Consider the following 17065-nt stretch of genomic DNA (forward strand, 5'->3'; position numbering starts at 1 on the left):
GCATTTTGGGAGCCAAAGCCATTGCTTCACCCACTCTGAACCCTTCACTATCACCTGTGCTAAGAGACTTTGACTTTCCTCAAGGTCTGAGTGACAGAGTTTCCATCCCCTACACCCTGTCCCACACTGTCTAAGCTACAGGTTGACCCAAACCTTCACCTAGGTCACTCATCATTTATCTCCTTCTGTAGCTTAGGGATGGACCTGGACCAGCAGAAGGAGGTCTCCCCCTGCTTTGTGCTCACCATCTACAGCTACTGCCTGAACCTCGCTTTCCTCTCAGTTACACCTGTATGAAATCCCTGGAGTCAACCACGCTGTTTACTGCTCTTGGGGAGGACTCTTGTTCCTCCCCCCAAAAAACAGAGGACTCTGGGGGGCAACACCTTGCCTGCAAGAATGAGGGGTCAGGCCCCCACCAGCCACCAGAAGGGAGTGAGTGGTTCTTCCTTCCAGCAGTTTTACTTTAGCTCTCCCTGTTGGAACTGCTCCACCCAATTATTTCTTCCCCCTTGTTTCTCCGCGGCCCTCCTTTCTGGAGAAAATTCACAGAAATAATTCCAGCAGAGCAGTGTCTCAGAAACGCCCTTAGTCCAATAATGTCTGTGCTGAATAACTGCATTAATTCCTTCTGCACCAAAAACAGGACAAGAAAAAGTCCGGCTCTTTTCCTTGATGGCTGGGAAGGGGAGGTGTCCAGAGAGCTGGGACCTGGGCATGTGGACTTGCAACCAGTGGCCAGAAGGAGGCTGTTGACTTTCTTTTTCATTGCTCTAGTAGGGTGGTTGTTTTTGCTTCTGCCAAAGCCAGCAACTGCGAAATACATTAAATGTTTTAAAGTATTGGAGTGTTGCAAAACTGACATCTTCTAAAAGCTGCCATGATATAGGGGACTGCCAGCCCCTGGTTGCTCCTTCCCACTTTCATCTCCTGGTTTGTGAATGGTGTAAAAGGAGCAGGTAAGAGACTGGAAATGGGAAGCCCAATGAGAAGACCAACACTGTCAGGGGATGTCAGGAGCTCTGCAGGATTGGCAGACTTTATCAGGCCTTTCCTTATCCCAGATGGAAGCTGTTTGCTTTTGGGGCATTTTAAAGAGAAGATGTAAAAAAATGTCTGAAAAGGACTTCACGTCTGGCCCCATAGCTCCTCCATGCACACCATAGGCCTCCTTGGCCCCCTTGCTATGGCCACCCCACTGTCCCAAATGTTGCCAATACTGATCATTTTCTTGTGTCTGGTAGTTTGGGACTTTACATCCCTAAGATTATGAATTATGTTCCTAATCCACATGGCTGCAGGGAACCAATCATGACCCCCAAGAACTGGAAAGTTTCAAAAGTGAGAGGACAATAAGGGGTACTTCTAGTGCATGATATTTTTTTAACGGACAGTGTTAAAAACCAGTCTCATGTGGGTGGGGATCCTGAAAGTCATCTTGGCAAAGTAGTTGGCAAACTGCATGGCCACCAGCATAGGTGGTTCAAGGAGACAGAGCGGCCATACCCGCCTTCAGCTGTGTGGCACGTGCCAATTGAACTCCGAATTCACCAGTTTTTCAGCACAGCTCCTGCCAGAACTGCTGCTGCAGTGGGGCTGTGGAAACCCAGGGAGTGAACATTGCTACCGCTTGCTCCCCTACTCCCTTGCCCACAGCTGAAATCAGCAACAGAGAAGAAGGGCTCCAGAGGCAGCGGCACTAAAAAGCCAGTAAGCTCAGAAAGTTCACTGTGCAATGCATACATTGCACAGCACTGCTGGGATCTGTGGCCAAGGATGCTACAAGAAAGTATCATGGTATCTTTGACAAATGAGATGCATCTTAAAGCAGCTTGATCTCAGACACAGCAAAGTGTCCACACAACTTGAGTCCCAACTTTGGCCTTCTTGTCTACCAGATAGATACCACATCCTCTCAGGAGCTCCTTACTAGGCCTGTGCAAAGCGGCTAGTATTTGCTTTGGATCTGGCCAATTCGGAGGACACTGATTCGATTTGGTGATTCAAATCACTGTCCTGATGCAATTCGGCCAAATCTGATTCATGGTGCTCGTCGCCTCTCCCCCGTCCCTCCTACTTACCAGCTTCCGGCTGCAGCCACCAGGGACTTCCCGAATCATCAGTGCTCTCCGAGTCTTTGCAGAAGATTCAGAGAGCTTTGGATCGATTCAGACATTTAAATTGGTCCCCTGATTCAAATCAGATTTGGAGATTCAGCAACCAAATCAGGCTGAGTTTCCTCCGAATCGAATCACGACCCGAAGCTTTGTGCAGCCCTACTCCTTACAGCCTGTGGATCCATCTAGTGGATAGACAATATAATTGCATGCCAACATAACATTTCCAGAGTGTTTTTCCTTCCCCGCTCCCTAGTATTAGAAGCTGCTGCACTTATTTTTGTTCAAATTGGTAGTTTGCTTGTATTTAATTTTTGCCAGCAGTTCCCAAAGATGCAGAAAGGAGAAGATTTCTTTTTTAATTCTCTAGATGTAAATGAAGAAATCAGTAAGACTTGGATTGTGAGTGCTTTGAAGCAGAGACTGCCTTTGTTTCCTATAACCAATGCTAGGCAGAGGTATGTCTTGGTTCTTGACTGGGCTTCAAGACATTAATGCATTATAAATGTTATCTGCCATTCACCCACACTAATCGCCTTTAACTTATTCCATCACAAGCTGAATCTTTGTCAATCATGTTGCCTCTATATCCCCTTCCTCGTATCACATTGTTAACAAGTTTGAAAAAAGGGATAAGTGCATTATCCATCAAAGAAATGTAGGAAACGACCTCAAAAGATCATCTCATCCAAATCCTGAGGCCAAAGCTGGATCTGCTATCTCTAGCCCATACCTGGCAGAGGTTTATTTAACCTGTTCTTACAAATTCCACAACCTTTCTAGGTTGCCAGTTCCAACATTTCAAACATTTCCCCTAATATCCAACCCAAATCTCTGTGTCGTAAAACACAGTGATCTTTCCGTCCTTCTGCAAGTGGCCTGGAGAACAACTGCGCCCTGGACCTGAATCTTTAAGGGCCTTCAAGCCGAAGGGAGGCAGGAGTGAGCTGGAAGTTGGATGCTAAATTGCTACTCAGGGGGCATGTCCAGTCTACATGAGAAGTGTAATGCACAGAAGACTAATTCTATTGCACACTAGCGTGGCAGGAAAAGCCTGTGCTAATGCACTAATGCACAGTAGATTTAGTCTAATACTCATTAACAATATTAGCATCACCCAAAAAGCCCATTTATTTGAGCTAATCCGATTATGGCACATTAAGTTAATACCTGTCATTACAGGTACTAAATACTTTTCACGTGCTGTAATTACAGTGCATTAATGATCATGTAGACATGCCCAGGGTGTCTGGGGCTCCATCGTCTCAGGGCCCGGCAATAGTGCCCGAGAAGAAAAGTTTGCTTGTGATCAAAGGAGTGCGGAGGTGAAAAGCCAGTGACAAAGACCTGCCTAAGGAAGAGAGGGTGGAAGAGGAGAGCACAGAGCTTAATTCAGGCCTGGCGTAGTAAATGTAACTCAGAGAGGCCAACTCCAGATTTGAGTCTGCAGCAGCAAACTCTAGTCACAATGTCCCTTCCAGGTTCCTCGCTGATCTGAGGACAGAGTAAAGCTCTCCCCCAATGAAGCACGCTTTCACTGGTGGGTCTGCAACGTTCATCCGGTCTTTCTGTTGTGGGAAGCCCTGCCATTGCTTCATCCACAGCCCAACGCCTGCCACCCCCCTATGCCAAGAAGGGAGGAAGCAACTCCCTGGAGGCTGCATCCTCTCTTCAGAACTACCTGACACATCCCTCTCCACGTACACCCGTGCACCTCATGTTCCCAGGCACGGTTTCAGCCAAATCTCCATGTCTGATTGTGGAGGAGAGTTTGTGTGTATGAGTGGGCAGGTGTGGGGACGACCGTGCCGCTCTATTGCCCCCATTGGCAGTTCATACAGACACATATTGGAGCAGGCTCCCCCCGGGAGGACCGTAAACACAGGCAGCAAGTGTTTCTCACCCAGTCGAGGAGAGTTTCTTTGTGCCCTGTTACAGCTCATGAACTGACTTTCCCTGAGCAATAAAAGAACGAGGCCCAGAGTCTGCCCATGTCTCCTGAGGAGGAGGTCCTGTATGACCATGGAAAGAGCTCATGAGTCTACCCGGAGCAGTTTGTTCCCAGCCTCTGGTTGCAGATAACAAGGGGACAATTCCTGTCACCTCACTGGCCCTTGAATGAGGGGTAGGAGAGGCCCACCACAGGGCAGTGCCGCTTTGGCTCTTCCCATCCGAGCTTCACCATCTCCCCTTTGTTTCTCATTCTCTTTTCTGGACCGAGCTCCTTAAAATGACTCTGATGTGATTGAGTTACAGGGATCCACCTATAGGCATCCATCTCCAATCACATCTGTAATAAAATAATGCCTTAACTTGAGATGCTGTGTGTCATGGAGAATTGCTACAGCTCACCCAGGCACCCCCACCCACAGAGCTTGAGTCCCAGCTTTGTCTACCTTGCTTACCAGCAAGGCATCCTGCCTGCAGCACCATACAGTAGACGGAGACACTGAGGGCATCTTTACACGTGCTCCAGGGGTGGGGTGCTTTACTTAGAGCAGCTCTCGGAAACTATGTAATTAAAGCGCTCGCAGTATCATGTGCATTCAGTGTCCTGTGCTTCAAAATGGTGGTGGGGGCACTCAGCTAAATACACACAGCACTGAGGCTGCAGGAGCATGTGAATTAGCATGCTCCTGCAGACCTGATTAATAGAGTCCGCTCCAATGCACTGTAATTACAGTAATTACAGTGCCTCAGAGCAGACACCTGACCTCACACATCTACAGGCACCCTGAAGCTGTTGTTACCTAAAGACTAAATTTAGGTAACTAAAAGCACCACAGAAGCACATCCTTGCTCGCAGTGATCTCAGACTCAGAGTACGTGGGAGGAGCATCTCACTGCAGCATTCACTCGCCCCCCTGCCAAAATGTCCGATGGTGTTACCACGATACAGCTGCTCTGCACCCTGGCCTTGCAAATGAAGGGGTGCACCAAGAGCTGGCATTTGAGTACCTCGGGCTGGGACGTGCCACTGAAGTGCACGGAGATGGGCTCACAGGTTCTCTGAAATACGAGATGTTCATTAAGGGAAACAGCAACAACTGCAGACACAGACCAGATCAACAGGATGCCCCACAGCTCAACCTCCAGCTTTGTCTCCTTTCTTCACCAGCCCCCTCCTTAAACTCTGTACATCACACAGGGACACCTAATAAAGGAAATAGCTGCAAGAGGACGCATTAGAGCATGAAAGCTCTTCTCTCTGAAGGCACGTGGAGGTTGTTCCTGCTACAGACAAAGACTAGTGTACTAGAAAAGCTTTTGGGGGGTCTGTTTGGACACTGCTGAATAAAGAAAGGTACATAACGTTCGTCCTGTCCTGGCACCGTTTTCCTTCTCCCAGAATGATTCCCTGTAAGCAACATAATCCCCGCTGTGTTATGTTCTCCTGCTATTCAAGTTGCTCTTTCCCCTGCAGAGGTGATCGATATAACTTAATTCCTATACTTGCCATATTGGCAAATTGGGCTTCAGGCGGGTGCTTGGGAGGAAGCATGAAAATGTTGTGTGAAGGGATGGTATGGAGAGATGCAGACAGAAGCTCATCCCACCCCTTGCCATGAGCCATGGAAGAAAGATGCCTTTAAGACCTAGCACATAGGATGTCAGGCTCAGTGGTGGGGTGGACAATGCACACGCGGTGAGACTTGCTAAATTATGGAGAAAACTGAGAGAGCAGTTTTTCTTCCTATATAGACAGGTGACAAGTTCATCCCTCAGAATAACATGACCACAAAAAGCAGAGTCGTCAGCAGCGCTCCCTCTCACACACAAGCAAAGCAGTCAGGCAACCAGAAGCAAAGCTTACCCTGAACTCGCTTGTACTAGACTATTAGATCTTAAAGAAGATCCTGGCAGTCCCCGGGACACTGGAGACAGCGTTACTTTGCCCTGCTGCCTGTGGGAGGAACAAGGACAATGAGGATCTATCTGGTTTGGGGCTGGATTATTCTCCCAGGTGAGATCAAGTTTTTTTGTATATATATAGGTGAATGAAAGTATAGTGAGGACCTGCTCCTGCTCACACTGAAATTAGTGGGAGTTTTGCCAGAGGCATCAATGGGGACAGGGTATTACTTAAAAGAGATAATTGGGAACAAAGCCAAATACTTGAAACAAGTTATCCATCCAAGGTTAAAGAAGGATTTTTGATACCTAGCTTTAGGCACGAACTTCTGAAAACATTAACTAAAGTAAAAGAAATTCTGGAAACAGTCTCCAAGTACAAATCCTACCTGGGAATCGCCCTTGGGAATCACTTCTTGTCCCAAAACCGAAGCAGTTAAGCGTTTTGAAAAATGGCAGCCTAGGGGATTTAGAAGCCAAAGTTCTAGTCTCAAAAGTGAATTAGGCCCTTAAGAAACTGCAGTCATAGCTGTAAGTGCTGGGTTGTGTGCACACACCTAGACCAGCTGTAAACCAGCTCCTGTGGATACCAGCAGCAGGTTGGGACCCTGCAAACTACTCAATTCTGCTGCTCAGGGAAATTTTGCAGCCTCCCCTGAGCTCCGTGGTGCCGTGGCTGTGCTGTTCCAGGAACCTGAGCTAGCTGGGGTATGTCTAACTCTACGAGGCCATGAGTGACTGTCATGATCAGCCAGTCACAGCAGTAGCATCACATCTGCAAAGCGGGGATGTGATCCTTCATGGAAGCAGCGTCCCAGTCCCATCTTTACAAATATGACGCTTCCCACGGTGATGGAAGACTAGAAATGAGATTTTTGGAAGTAGCCAAGCTGGTTGACTTGCTATTGGTTACATTCATGCTACTGGACATTTTAGTCGTCAACTCTTCATGAAGGCACCTCAAGGGAGAATGATGGCCAATGGGCACAAGCTAATTGAGGGAAAATTTAGGCAGGACATAAGAAAAAACATTTTTTCTGTAAAGGTTACCAGAATCTGGAACACGCTCCCAGCAGAGGTGGTGCAGTCACCATCCGTGGATGTGTTCAAGATGAGGCCGGATACCTACCTCGTTGAGCTCATTTGAGCCCAATAAGTTTCTGCCTATGGCAGGGGACGGGACTTGGTGGTCTTGCAGGTCCCTTCCAGTTCTTTGATTCTATGATTTAAGCTATATCTTAAGGCATCTATGCCCTTGGATGCCAAGTTTGCAATTATTATATATTGTATACTTTTAAATATAAAATCTCATTAGAGATAAAGATTAATACCAGATTGTAGTCAGTTGATTTAAAAAACATGGGACAAAAGACCACATTGGTGGTTTTCCTCCTCCCTTTCATTGATGATCATGTAATAAAGGAAATCTAAAAGTCATACAAAAGTTGAACTAGGGAAGCTGGAAGATTAGTGCTACTTTCCTTGCCCCATGTGTGTGGGGTGGGTGTAGGTGTATGGTATATGTGTTAAGAGATCACACAGCTCTATAGAGCCTGGCTGATTTTGTTAACTTCAAGCAGAGACAGAAAATGCTGCTTATGTGAGAAAGGGAAGGAAGAAGCTCTCACACTTGATCCCATCTCCTAGCCAAATAGTCCATAACTAGAAATGAGGCAGGAGGGAAAGGAATGGTAAAACCTAAAGCATACAGAGATACATAAAACTTAAAAACATACGGAGAAACAACACAGGAAGATACACACACACACATACAAATATAGATAGATAGATCTGTAGAGAGAGAGAGATATCTGTAGAGATATAGCTCTCTATATATAGATCTCTGTCTGTGTGTGTGTGTGTGTGTGTGTGTGTGTGTGTGTGTGTGTGTGTGAGATACACTGACTGCCTCGGTCTTTACAGTCAGATTGCTCCCTCACACTGTGCTATTTCTAGATCTTGTCTTCCAAAGTTATATATCTCCATTTCTTTCTGGATTTTTTTTTTTTTTTGGCAGGCTGTTGGGCTTCGGCTAACCTTCGACAGGCAAGTGGGCACCTGGGTGGAAATCTGTCTATTACATGCTGGTACCAAAAAGGCTATGAAAATTATAATAAATACTGGTGCAGAAGAACATTTCGGTCATCCTGTCTCATGGTTATTGAAACTAAAGGATCAAAAACAATAGTGAAGAGGGACAGAGTCTCCATCCAAGATAGTCACACCTTCTCTATGTTCATTGTGACCATAGAGGACCTGAAACAGCGAGATGCTGGGACTTACTGGTGTGGGATTGAAAGATATGGACCAGATATCATGAACTTGGTGGAAGTGAACGTTCTCCCAGGTATGTTCCTATGTGGCATTTGCTTGATTTTAAAGCTGAGCTAAATAACATACTACGGCAATTAATCTGAAATAAGACTCTACACATACTTAGGCTTAACCTCCAAGAAGAGGTCAGAATTGAAACCAAATGAAAAAGCCAGAAAAACCAATGTAAATCATGGTTTTTAAAAACCAGGAGGACAATGTGGTACCAATGAAATGAGCATATTTTAAAATCTTACCGGTACTTAAAATAACTTGCTTTCTGCATAGACCAGGCCTGAGCTTGGAAGAGACATGTGGCAGAGAAACCCTTGGACTTCAGGGCAAATCCAACCAACCACAAACTGAGAGGAATTGGGAGGAAGCTGCCTCACTCTAGGGATTGCTCAATAATTGCCCATAACAAGGTTTCTTTTATCTTCCTCTGGACCAGCACCAGGCACTGACCCCAAATGGTCTTCAGGTCTGATCCAGTAAAACAATTCCCACAACTCGTTACAGACCAGTGTCAGAGGGTGGTATGGGAAAGACCATTGACTTCAGTTGGGATGAAGTGAAAAGAGAAGAGTTCAGGGTCTCAGCTTGCTCCCTCCTAGATAAATATAGCAATTGCCTTTGCAGACAAACACTGTTGTTAAAAAAAGCTATAGACCGAAGCAGTAACCTGCATATAACCATCACCAGTTATGATATTTTTGGTAAAACCACACTCTCACTAAAGGGTCACTGGAGCTTTGCAAGCTTCTGGGCTTCACAGTTAGGCCATTATACTCATTTCATAAGGTGGATCTGAATAATTCTGTCCTATTTCTGATTCCCCCTGCTCTTGCTACACAGGAAATTAAGGGTTGGTTTCTAAGTTTAATAGCCCCTTAGAATTTCAGTCCAAGCAAAATAAACCAGGAGACAAGGAAAAAAATATTATAGCTACACTGTTAAAACCAAACACCACGCATATCTTTCAGAGTTTCATAGTTGGTAGGCTGGGAAGGGACCTGAGCAGATCATCAAGTCTGACCCCCTGCTATTAATCTTTGAATGCATGCTGCCTATTAAGCGATGTTCTCAACAATGAAAGCAGATACCTAATTCAGTTATATGAAAACAAAAACCCTCCAAAAATTTTGAAGGAAAGAAAAATGAAAGACATGAAGGTAAATGCAATAAAATGTAACGTGGGTTTACCTAGAGGTAGACTGTGTGACTGATAAGATTACTGATGTTTTTTAGACAAGTGTGGTAGATCTAATGTACCTGAACTTCAGTAAGGCACTTGATATAGATCTACAAGCCCAGGATGCCGTTAGCCTTCTTGGCAACAAGGGCACACCGCTGGCTCGTATTCAGCTTATTGTCCACTTGTAACCCCCAAGTCCAGTTCTGCAGAGCTGCTGCCCAGCCAGTCAGTCCCCTTCCTGTACTGGTGCATGGGATTGTTCTGTCCCAAGGGCAGGACTTTGCACGTATCCTTGCCATACTGAATCCTAACCCTACCCTCCAGTATATCTACTACTCCCCCCAACTTGGTGTCATCTGCAGACTTGCTGAGGGTGCACCCCAGCTCATCTTCCAGGTTGTTCACAAAGACGTTGAACAAAACTGGCCCCAGGACCGACCCCTGGGGCACTCCACTTGATACCAGCTGCCAACTGGACATTGAGCCATTGATTACTACCCTCTGAGCCTGATGCTCCAGGCAGTTTTCTTTCCACCTTACAGCCCATTCATCCAGCCCATACTTCCCTAGCTGGCCTGCAAAAATGTTGTGGGAGACCATATCAAAAGCCTTGCTAAAATCACGGTACACCACAACATCATCGGGAATGGTGGGAAGGGAAGGGCCACTTCGAAGTAGGAGCAGAAAGCCAAGCAATGTCACCAGTTTGAAGACAGGGTTAGATAAATTTATTTTAAAAATGTTATGACATGGCTTTCTGAAACAGCTGGGGCCAAGATCCAGTGACCCAGGAGGTCCCTTCCAGGAGCTTGTTAAGGAGGCTGCATTTCTTTACCTGCAGGTATTCCTACCACAATTGTACCAACACAAGAATTGACATCTGCTGCTACCTTTGACTCCATTTTCACATGGACTGTCCATGATGTGGCTGCAACCAACACCTTGTCCAATGGTAGTGACACTGCCCCAGGGTGAGAACCCAAACTCTGAACATTTGGTTATTGGAGGAAGAGGGACACATTCATTTCATTGTGTGCTTTGACAGGGCCAGGGTAGGCATGGGGCATCTCTCCCCTCTCAGACCTATCACTCAGGGCAGGTATCTCTGCATCCATTCCACTCAGGTCATGCTGCCAAGTGTTCATGAGCAATTTTAAGGACCAAAGACCTTTATTTTTAAAGCCAAACCTGAGGGTCCACTTTAAAAATCACTTTGCTCCAGGAGCTGGGGCCTAGGCAATGATGCTCATAGATTTGCTAAGCTGAGATTACACTCTGGTTCCCTAATTTTCACTGGAACCCAACTGCCCTAAAATGAAGCATCAGTGATTAAATACCTCCTCTCAGATCTTCTTTGGGGATTATGTTATAATATAAGCTTAAATAGAAGTTGGAATAAAAGAAACCAGCAATTAGATCAGGAGGTGGGGAGTCAGGAGAGCCAGTGTGAGACTTGAAGACGGTCACTCACCTCTGTGCTTCAGTGTCCCTCTCTGTAAAATGGGGGCCAAGACTTCCTGCCTTTTTTGACATCCGTCTTGGACCCTCTGGCAAAAGCCATAGAAGCAAAGTACAGGTATCATAAAAGCTGATGTCCATTTTTCCTCTTCCTTTTAGCACACCAGACCCACTTGCCTACACCCTGACATCTTGCCTCCTGCTGGCACTTGTTTTGATTTCGCTCACTGCTTTTGTGTTCATATGGACCTCACGGAGGAAGAGGAAAGGTAAGGACCTCCTGTTTGCCCAGTCACACCAATCATCAGTCAGGGCAGTGGCCCGTCTATCCTGTTTCCTTCCCTGGTCTCTAATTTTGCCCTCCAGCAAAATACCTGTAGGCCACTCACTCCAAATAGAGCACTATTACCTGTTCAAAGACACCGGTTGGTACCCAGCCCTCAGCAGAGGGAACATTCACACCTCTGCCCAAGACTCCCAAGCCTTGGTCTGAAATGATGGTTGGAAAGTGTCCACATGCATCATAAGAGAAAGCAATGGAGTAGCATGAGCTTAGATGTGTCTCAGATACCTGGTGGTGGCACCAACTCCTGAGACACTCTTACCGACTCCAAGCTATGGCTTCAACCTCTCCGTAGCCCTGGATCTCCGTGTTGCTTGATTATGTATACTAAGCATCAGCGTGCCTTTGCACAGATGGCCTGGCCTTGTTCTGATGGCTACCAGTGGTCAGAAAGTAACTAGTCAATTCTTTCCTTCCTGGAAAACCCTCTATGAGACCTCCTTTCATTGGGAAGCACTGTCCTGATGACCCACGGAGTTGCGCCTGCACTTCAGGTTAGCCTCTTTCATAGGGATAGAAACACAGATTTCTATTTTACTTAGAAGAAAAATGGTCATGGTCTTTTCCCTTCTTCCACACTCACCTTTAATCACACACAGTGAGAGAGAGACTTAGCCCTTGCCTACATGGGAAAGTTACACCATAAGAGCTTCCCATGTCCCTGCCTAATAATGTCTTCTGTCCACACACAAATGGTCTCGTATCAGTTTTATGCCACATTTTCAAATAAGTAGACTGCTGCACAATCTCTGTAACTATTCTGGAGTTATATCAGTACAGTTTGGAATCCATTAAGCCCATATTATTTTAGTTAGTCCTCCCAGTGCTATCCCATAATGCCTCTATTCACCCCGCGCTACTACATAATGCCTCCGTTCACCCATATTGTTTTAGTTAGTCCTCCCCATGCTACCCCATCATGCCTTCAGAAGCATCTGGTTATCTAGATGCACTCTGCTGCTCTAGACCCATGTGAACTAGATGTCTTCATTCAACTTAAAAACTTGTCATCTGTAGTTCACAAGCTCACTGATCCGGATGTCATCATCATCATCATCCCATGTTCTCGTACATCCAGGTGGCTCATTAGAAGGCTCTGAATGCTCTTTCTCCTGGGGGAAAACAGGTCTAGGCTCATCCCTTCCACAACTGCATGCAAAGAGCAGTGCAAAGATTTACTAGAAGCTACTTAGAAATGCCTAGGCAGAAATACAAAAAATAGCTAAACTTCAAAATTTCACACATTTCCTGGTTTTGATTCTTTCAGTCAGAGAAGCAGCAGAAAAGAACAATAAGAACATCAATCTCCACGAGACGGTAATGTATAACAGTGGAAGAAGTCTGAGTTTAGCATATTTTGCATGCTGCTAGCTGCCTGAGAAGGTTGCTTTCCAGCATCGTTCAACCAACGCTTAAACGTTGCTCCAGAGGAGGATGCATCACAGGCTGGTCTGTCTTCCCTGAAACCAAATTACTTGCAACTGTAACACTAGTCCAACCGTGGGTCTTCATCACACTCTAGTGACTGGTCTACTCAGAGATTAAGGATCTACTACAACTAGTGGTTTGGAGTGTTATTGCCAAACATAGCACAGCTTTGTTCCCCTACCGCTGTAAGAGCATGGCTTCAGCTCCATTATAGACTCCAATTCGGAAGTCATTACTTAGACACTTATGGCAGGCCATTGGGTAGGGACCCTATGCTTTAATTAGAGAGGAGAAACTATTTCCTGCCATCTCTGTTCCTGTAGATTCCTGGTATGGTGGGTCTGGGAAGATAAGATGTTTAGGGGTTTTTTGTTTTGAACGCCTCACATATGCATTTCAGGTCCATGGAGGCAGGCCATCACCCACTGCTAAGATTCCTGAAGATTTTGGTGCGCACTTAAACAGACACCAGACAAGCACAGAAGCAGATGACTACTATATCTATGATAATTACCAGTACATGACTCAGGTATGACCAAAATCCAGTAACGACCAATGATAGCTCACTATTGCAGGAACGTGTAATTCATCACTATGCGAATCTTTTGAAAGGCCAGAACCAGACGTAAGGCTGGTTGGAAGGGCTCCATTGACTTTTTTTTTAATAAAACTAGAACAAAAAATAAAAAGATGCCGTTCTGACAAAATGAAAGCTTTCCTAGAAAGATAAAAGTCTATGGTTTCTTCAGAAAAACTTTCCAAATATCCAATGCCTGAATTCTTTCAGTTTGAGGGGATAAAGGGGGTAGAAGCTGAACATTGGCTTGTTTTTTTCAACAAAAAGTCAAAGGTGTCTTTCGAAAACTTCGAACGCACGCACAAAATTGTCTGTATCCTAATTTTCCGAAGAGAAGCCATTTTTTTTCCTAGTGCTTGTGGATGACCAGTAGGATGTGTGGGCAAATTCTCCTCTCCTGTCCATCTAGGCTGGAGCCTCTTTCTCTACCTTAAAAACAGTCACTAGCTTTACCTGGTAGCAACAGCCAATGAACTCTATCTCAGGGTGGATAATGATTCAAGCCAGGTCACTAGTTAAGGAGGGTTTTTTCCCCTCTGCTGCCTGAAGCTGCTCCGAGATATTCTGGCTTCTTTTCTAATTCACAGTATGTTTGTTTCAGGACGCAGAACCAACAGAAATTTATTCTGACTGCTTTTCATATCGCTATTCCTCTACACCAGAAGTAAGGTAAATGCAGGCAATACACCGGCTTCTCCTTATCGAGGAAAGATATCCAGGAGGAAGGAATACTTGATGAAGCTCGGGAATATTCCTTATCCCACATCTAGAATCTCTTACCAGTTTTTTCTCATCTACCTACAGCTATTCTGCACTATTAGGACTTCTTTTCCTTATACTTCTATGCAAAGGCCGTGGAACTAAGATGCTATTATTATTGCATTCCAAAAAGCTGCTCCCACAAATGACTACTACTTACTAAACCATTTCTCTTTTGCCACATCAAACATGTAACCAAACAAATTCCTAGAGGCTCCCTGGCTGGAGGTATCGTGAGAAAGATTTTGTATGGCTTTGCAGACTTGGTGCAAGTTCTGTCTGATGGTATTTTCATGTTTTGATGTTCAGTGCTAATAAAAAATATAGTCTTCTTTTCTGGACTGAGTTTGTGGAAATTACTCAAATATTATGTCAAGCACATCACAATATCTAGCACCTACATGCTATAATTGCAAGCAAAATCTTACATTTAAAGTTTGGGGGGGCTGGATAAAAGACATGTGGAGCTGTGAACAAGGCAAGTGGCTCTGGTGGAGTCTTCCTGTCTTGGGGAAAGGCTGGTGCTGCACATTCTTTGCAAATACACCAGATTATATAAAAAATACACATTAACATCCAAGGTGGGGTACACTGGTACACTTGCACCCCCCACCCTCCCATCCCTTTTGATTCCTGCTCCAACCAAAGTTTTAAACCAACTGCCTGGCAGTCACAGTAGCATTTCTACTCAGGCAGCACAGAAGAAGTCACCTGATTTGATGGCTCATGATAATCAGACCCCTCCAAACTCTTCATTTCATAGGTGTTAACAACCTGGTCTTCTTTTCATTGGTCTTGAAGTTCCACCAATCAAGCTGTCCTTTGTTCAGCAATTCTGCAGCCTGCTAGCTGCTCCTGGAAATGAAGCTCCTATTTCACAGCCCTGCAGATAGTTTTCAACTCATTCCCATGAAGTTATATTTGTTTTTGCTTCAACCTTAAACTAAATAATACAGCCATAGGCCCCTAGCCTATTAGTAAAGCTTCTGGGTTATCTTTCACTAGAGAAAAAATGTGTTGTTTGATATGTGATAACGCACCTCCCCGTCTGCACCCACCTTTCCAAAAATCTAGATCTGCTCATGCATGTCTATGACCAGTTTCTCCTGCTAACTGGAACAACTCAAAAGACCTTACATTTTTGGCTAACCAGTCAGAGCAAAGCAGGTAACAACTTCTAAAAAAAATCACCGCATAAAATCATCAATGCACTCCAGTAACCAATACTCATAGCCTCCACGAGCCTCTATCACAATCTGACCATGTCTGCCTGCTTTATTTTTTGCTTGCTAGTTGATAAAAATGCATAAGAGATGTGTGTAATAGAGCAGAGGAAATTAGACACCCCAGAAGAGAAAAGAAGCAGAAGTGTCTGGACATTGCTGGTGGTGCTGCAGATTCCCCATTGCAGACAAGGAGCTTACTGTCTGCAGGGTATAAAGCAAGGGTGCGACCCAAACTTGCTGAGGAAAAGGGATACTGCCCAGAGGATGTGGATACCCTTGGCTGGGGTGATTTTCCTCCTTCCAGGTGAGTTGTTCCTGTAATTTGATTCCTAACAGTGACCATAGCCAAGAGGTGAACCTACTGCACATTCAGATGTGGTTTCTCTGTTTCTCAGTACTTTAGAAGACAGTGAATCCAACAGTGCCGGGGGAATGGAGATCCATTCTGATTTCTTTGGTGAGGATTTACTGGCATGACCATTATTTGTCATTATCTCTACAAACCAAGATGCTTTCTGAAGATCTCCAGAGTGGGTGACTGTGCCACCTTTGCGGGAAGCCTGTTTGAAACCCTCGGCACTTGACTTGTAAAGAAGTTTTTCCTTAGGTCTAGCCTGAAGCAATCCTCAATCAGTTTGTGCCCATTATTTCTTGTCCTCCCTTGGCGGGGGGGCCTTGGTGAACAGATGCTCCTCCAGGATGTACACCCTTGACATACTTGTAGGCTGCCACCAAGTCCCCTTTGAGTCTTCTCTTTTCCAGGCTGAACTGTCCCAAGTCTTTCAGCCTCTCCTTGTATGACTTGGTCTGTAGGCCTCCTTTGGACTCTCTCAGGCACCCAGAACTGGACACAGTACTCCAGCTGTGGTCTCACCAACCCCAAGTAGAGCAGGAGGATGACAACATTAGCGTTGCTCGAGATGCCTCAGTAGATGCATGCCAGTGGTTGATTAGCTCTGCCAGCTATGGCATTGCACTGGTGGCTCATGTTCATTTTGTTGTCTATTATGACACCCAGGTCCTGTTCAGTTGTGGTGCTGGCTAGCGTAGCACTGCCGAGCCTGTAAGCGTGTTGTGGATTATTTCTCCCCAGATGGAGCACTTTACATTTCTCTGTATTAAACTACATCTGGTTGAGGTCCGCCTACCTTGCAAGCCTGTCCAGGTCAGTTTGTATTGCCATCCTGTCTTTGAGCGTGATCACGCTCCCCCACAGCTTGGTGGGATCAGCAAGCTTTGCTAGTTCACTTTTAAGACCTGAATCCAAATTGCTGTTCAAAAGCACTGATCCAAGTACTGAATGCCAGCTCAGGACTGGACTGACACCAGCAAAGGAGGCTGCAGCTGCCTGTGCATTCACAGTCCTGCAGCAATGCCTCCAGGGGCCACTGAGCTCTTCTGAAGGTTTCAATGCTTCAGACACTACTTCAGAAGGACATGACTAACCTCACCTTGCAAGGGGAAAGGATGAACCCTAGGAACTGCAGAAAACACAAGGTCGCAGGATTTACTGGGAAAGAGATTCCTTCCTTTCCAGCAGTTTGATTTCACATCTTCCCAGCTGTATTGTACCTCTTTCTCCCCTAAATTAAACTCCTGAGAATGAATGAGGCATGCCAGAGACACAGGGCTGCGCAAAGGAGCCACCACCAGTGGAGAGGGATCAGCTCATTACCAATTACTTAATGTGTCTTTTCAATAAAGCTCCCTCCTCACATCCTCCAAGGACAGACTATCTTGGAGGGCTCGATGTGTATTTGTCTGTCTGTCTGCAGATAGGTATCTAATCCTTTGTAT

This window comes from Crocodylus siamensis, chromosome 8 (genome assembly GCF_052110815.1).
Source record: "Crocodylus siamensis isolate JL-2025a chromosome 8, ASM5211081v1, whole genome shotgun sequence".
NCBI classification, from domain to species: domain Eukaryota; kingdom Metazoa; phylum Chordata; order Crocodylia; family Crocodylidae; genus Crocodylus; species Crocodylus siamensis.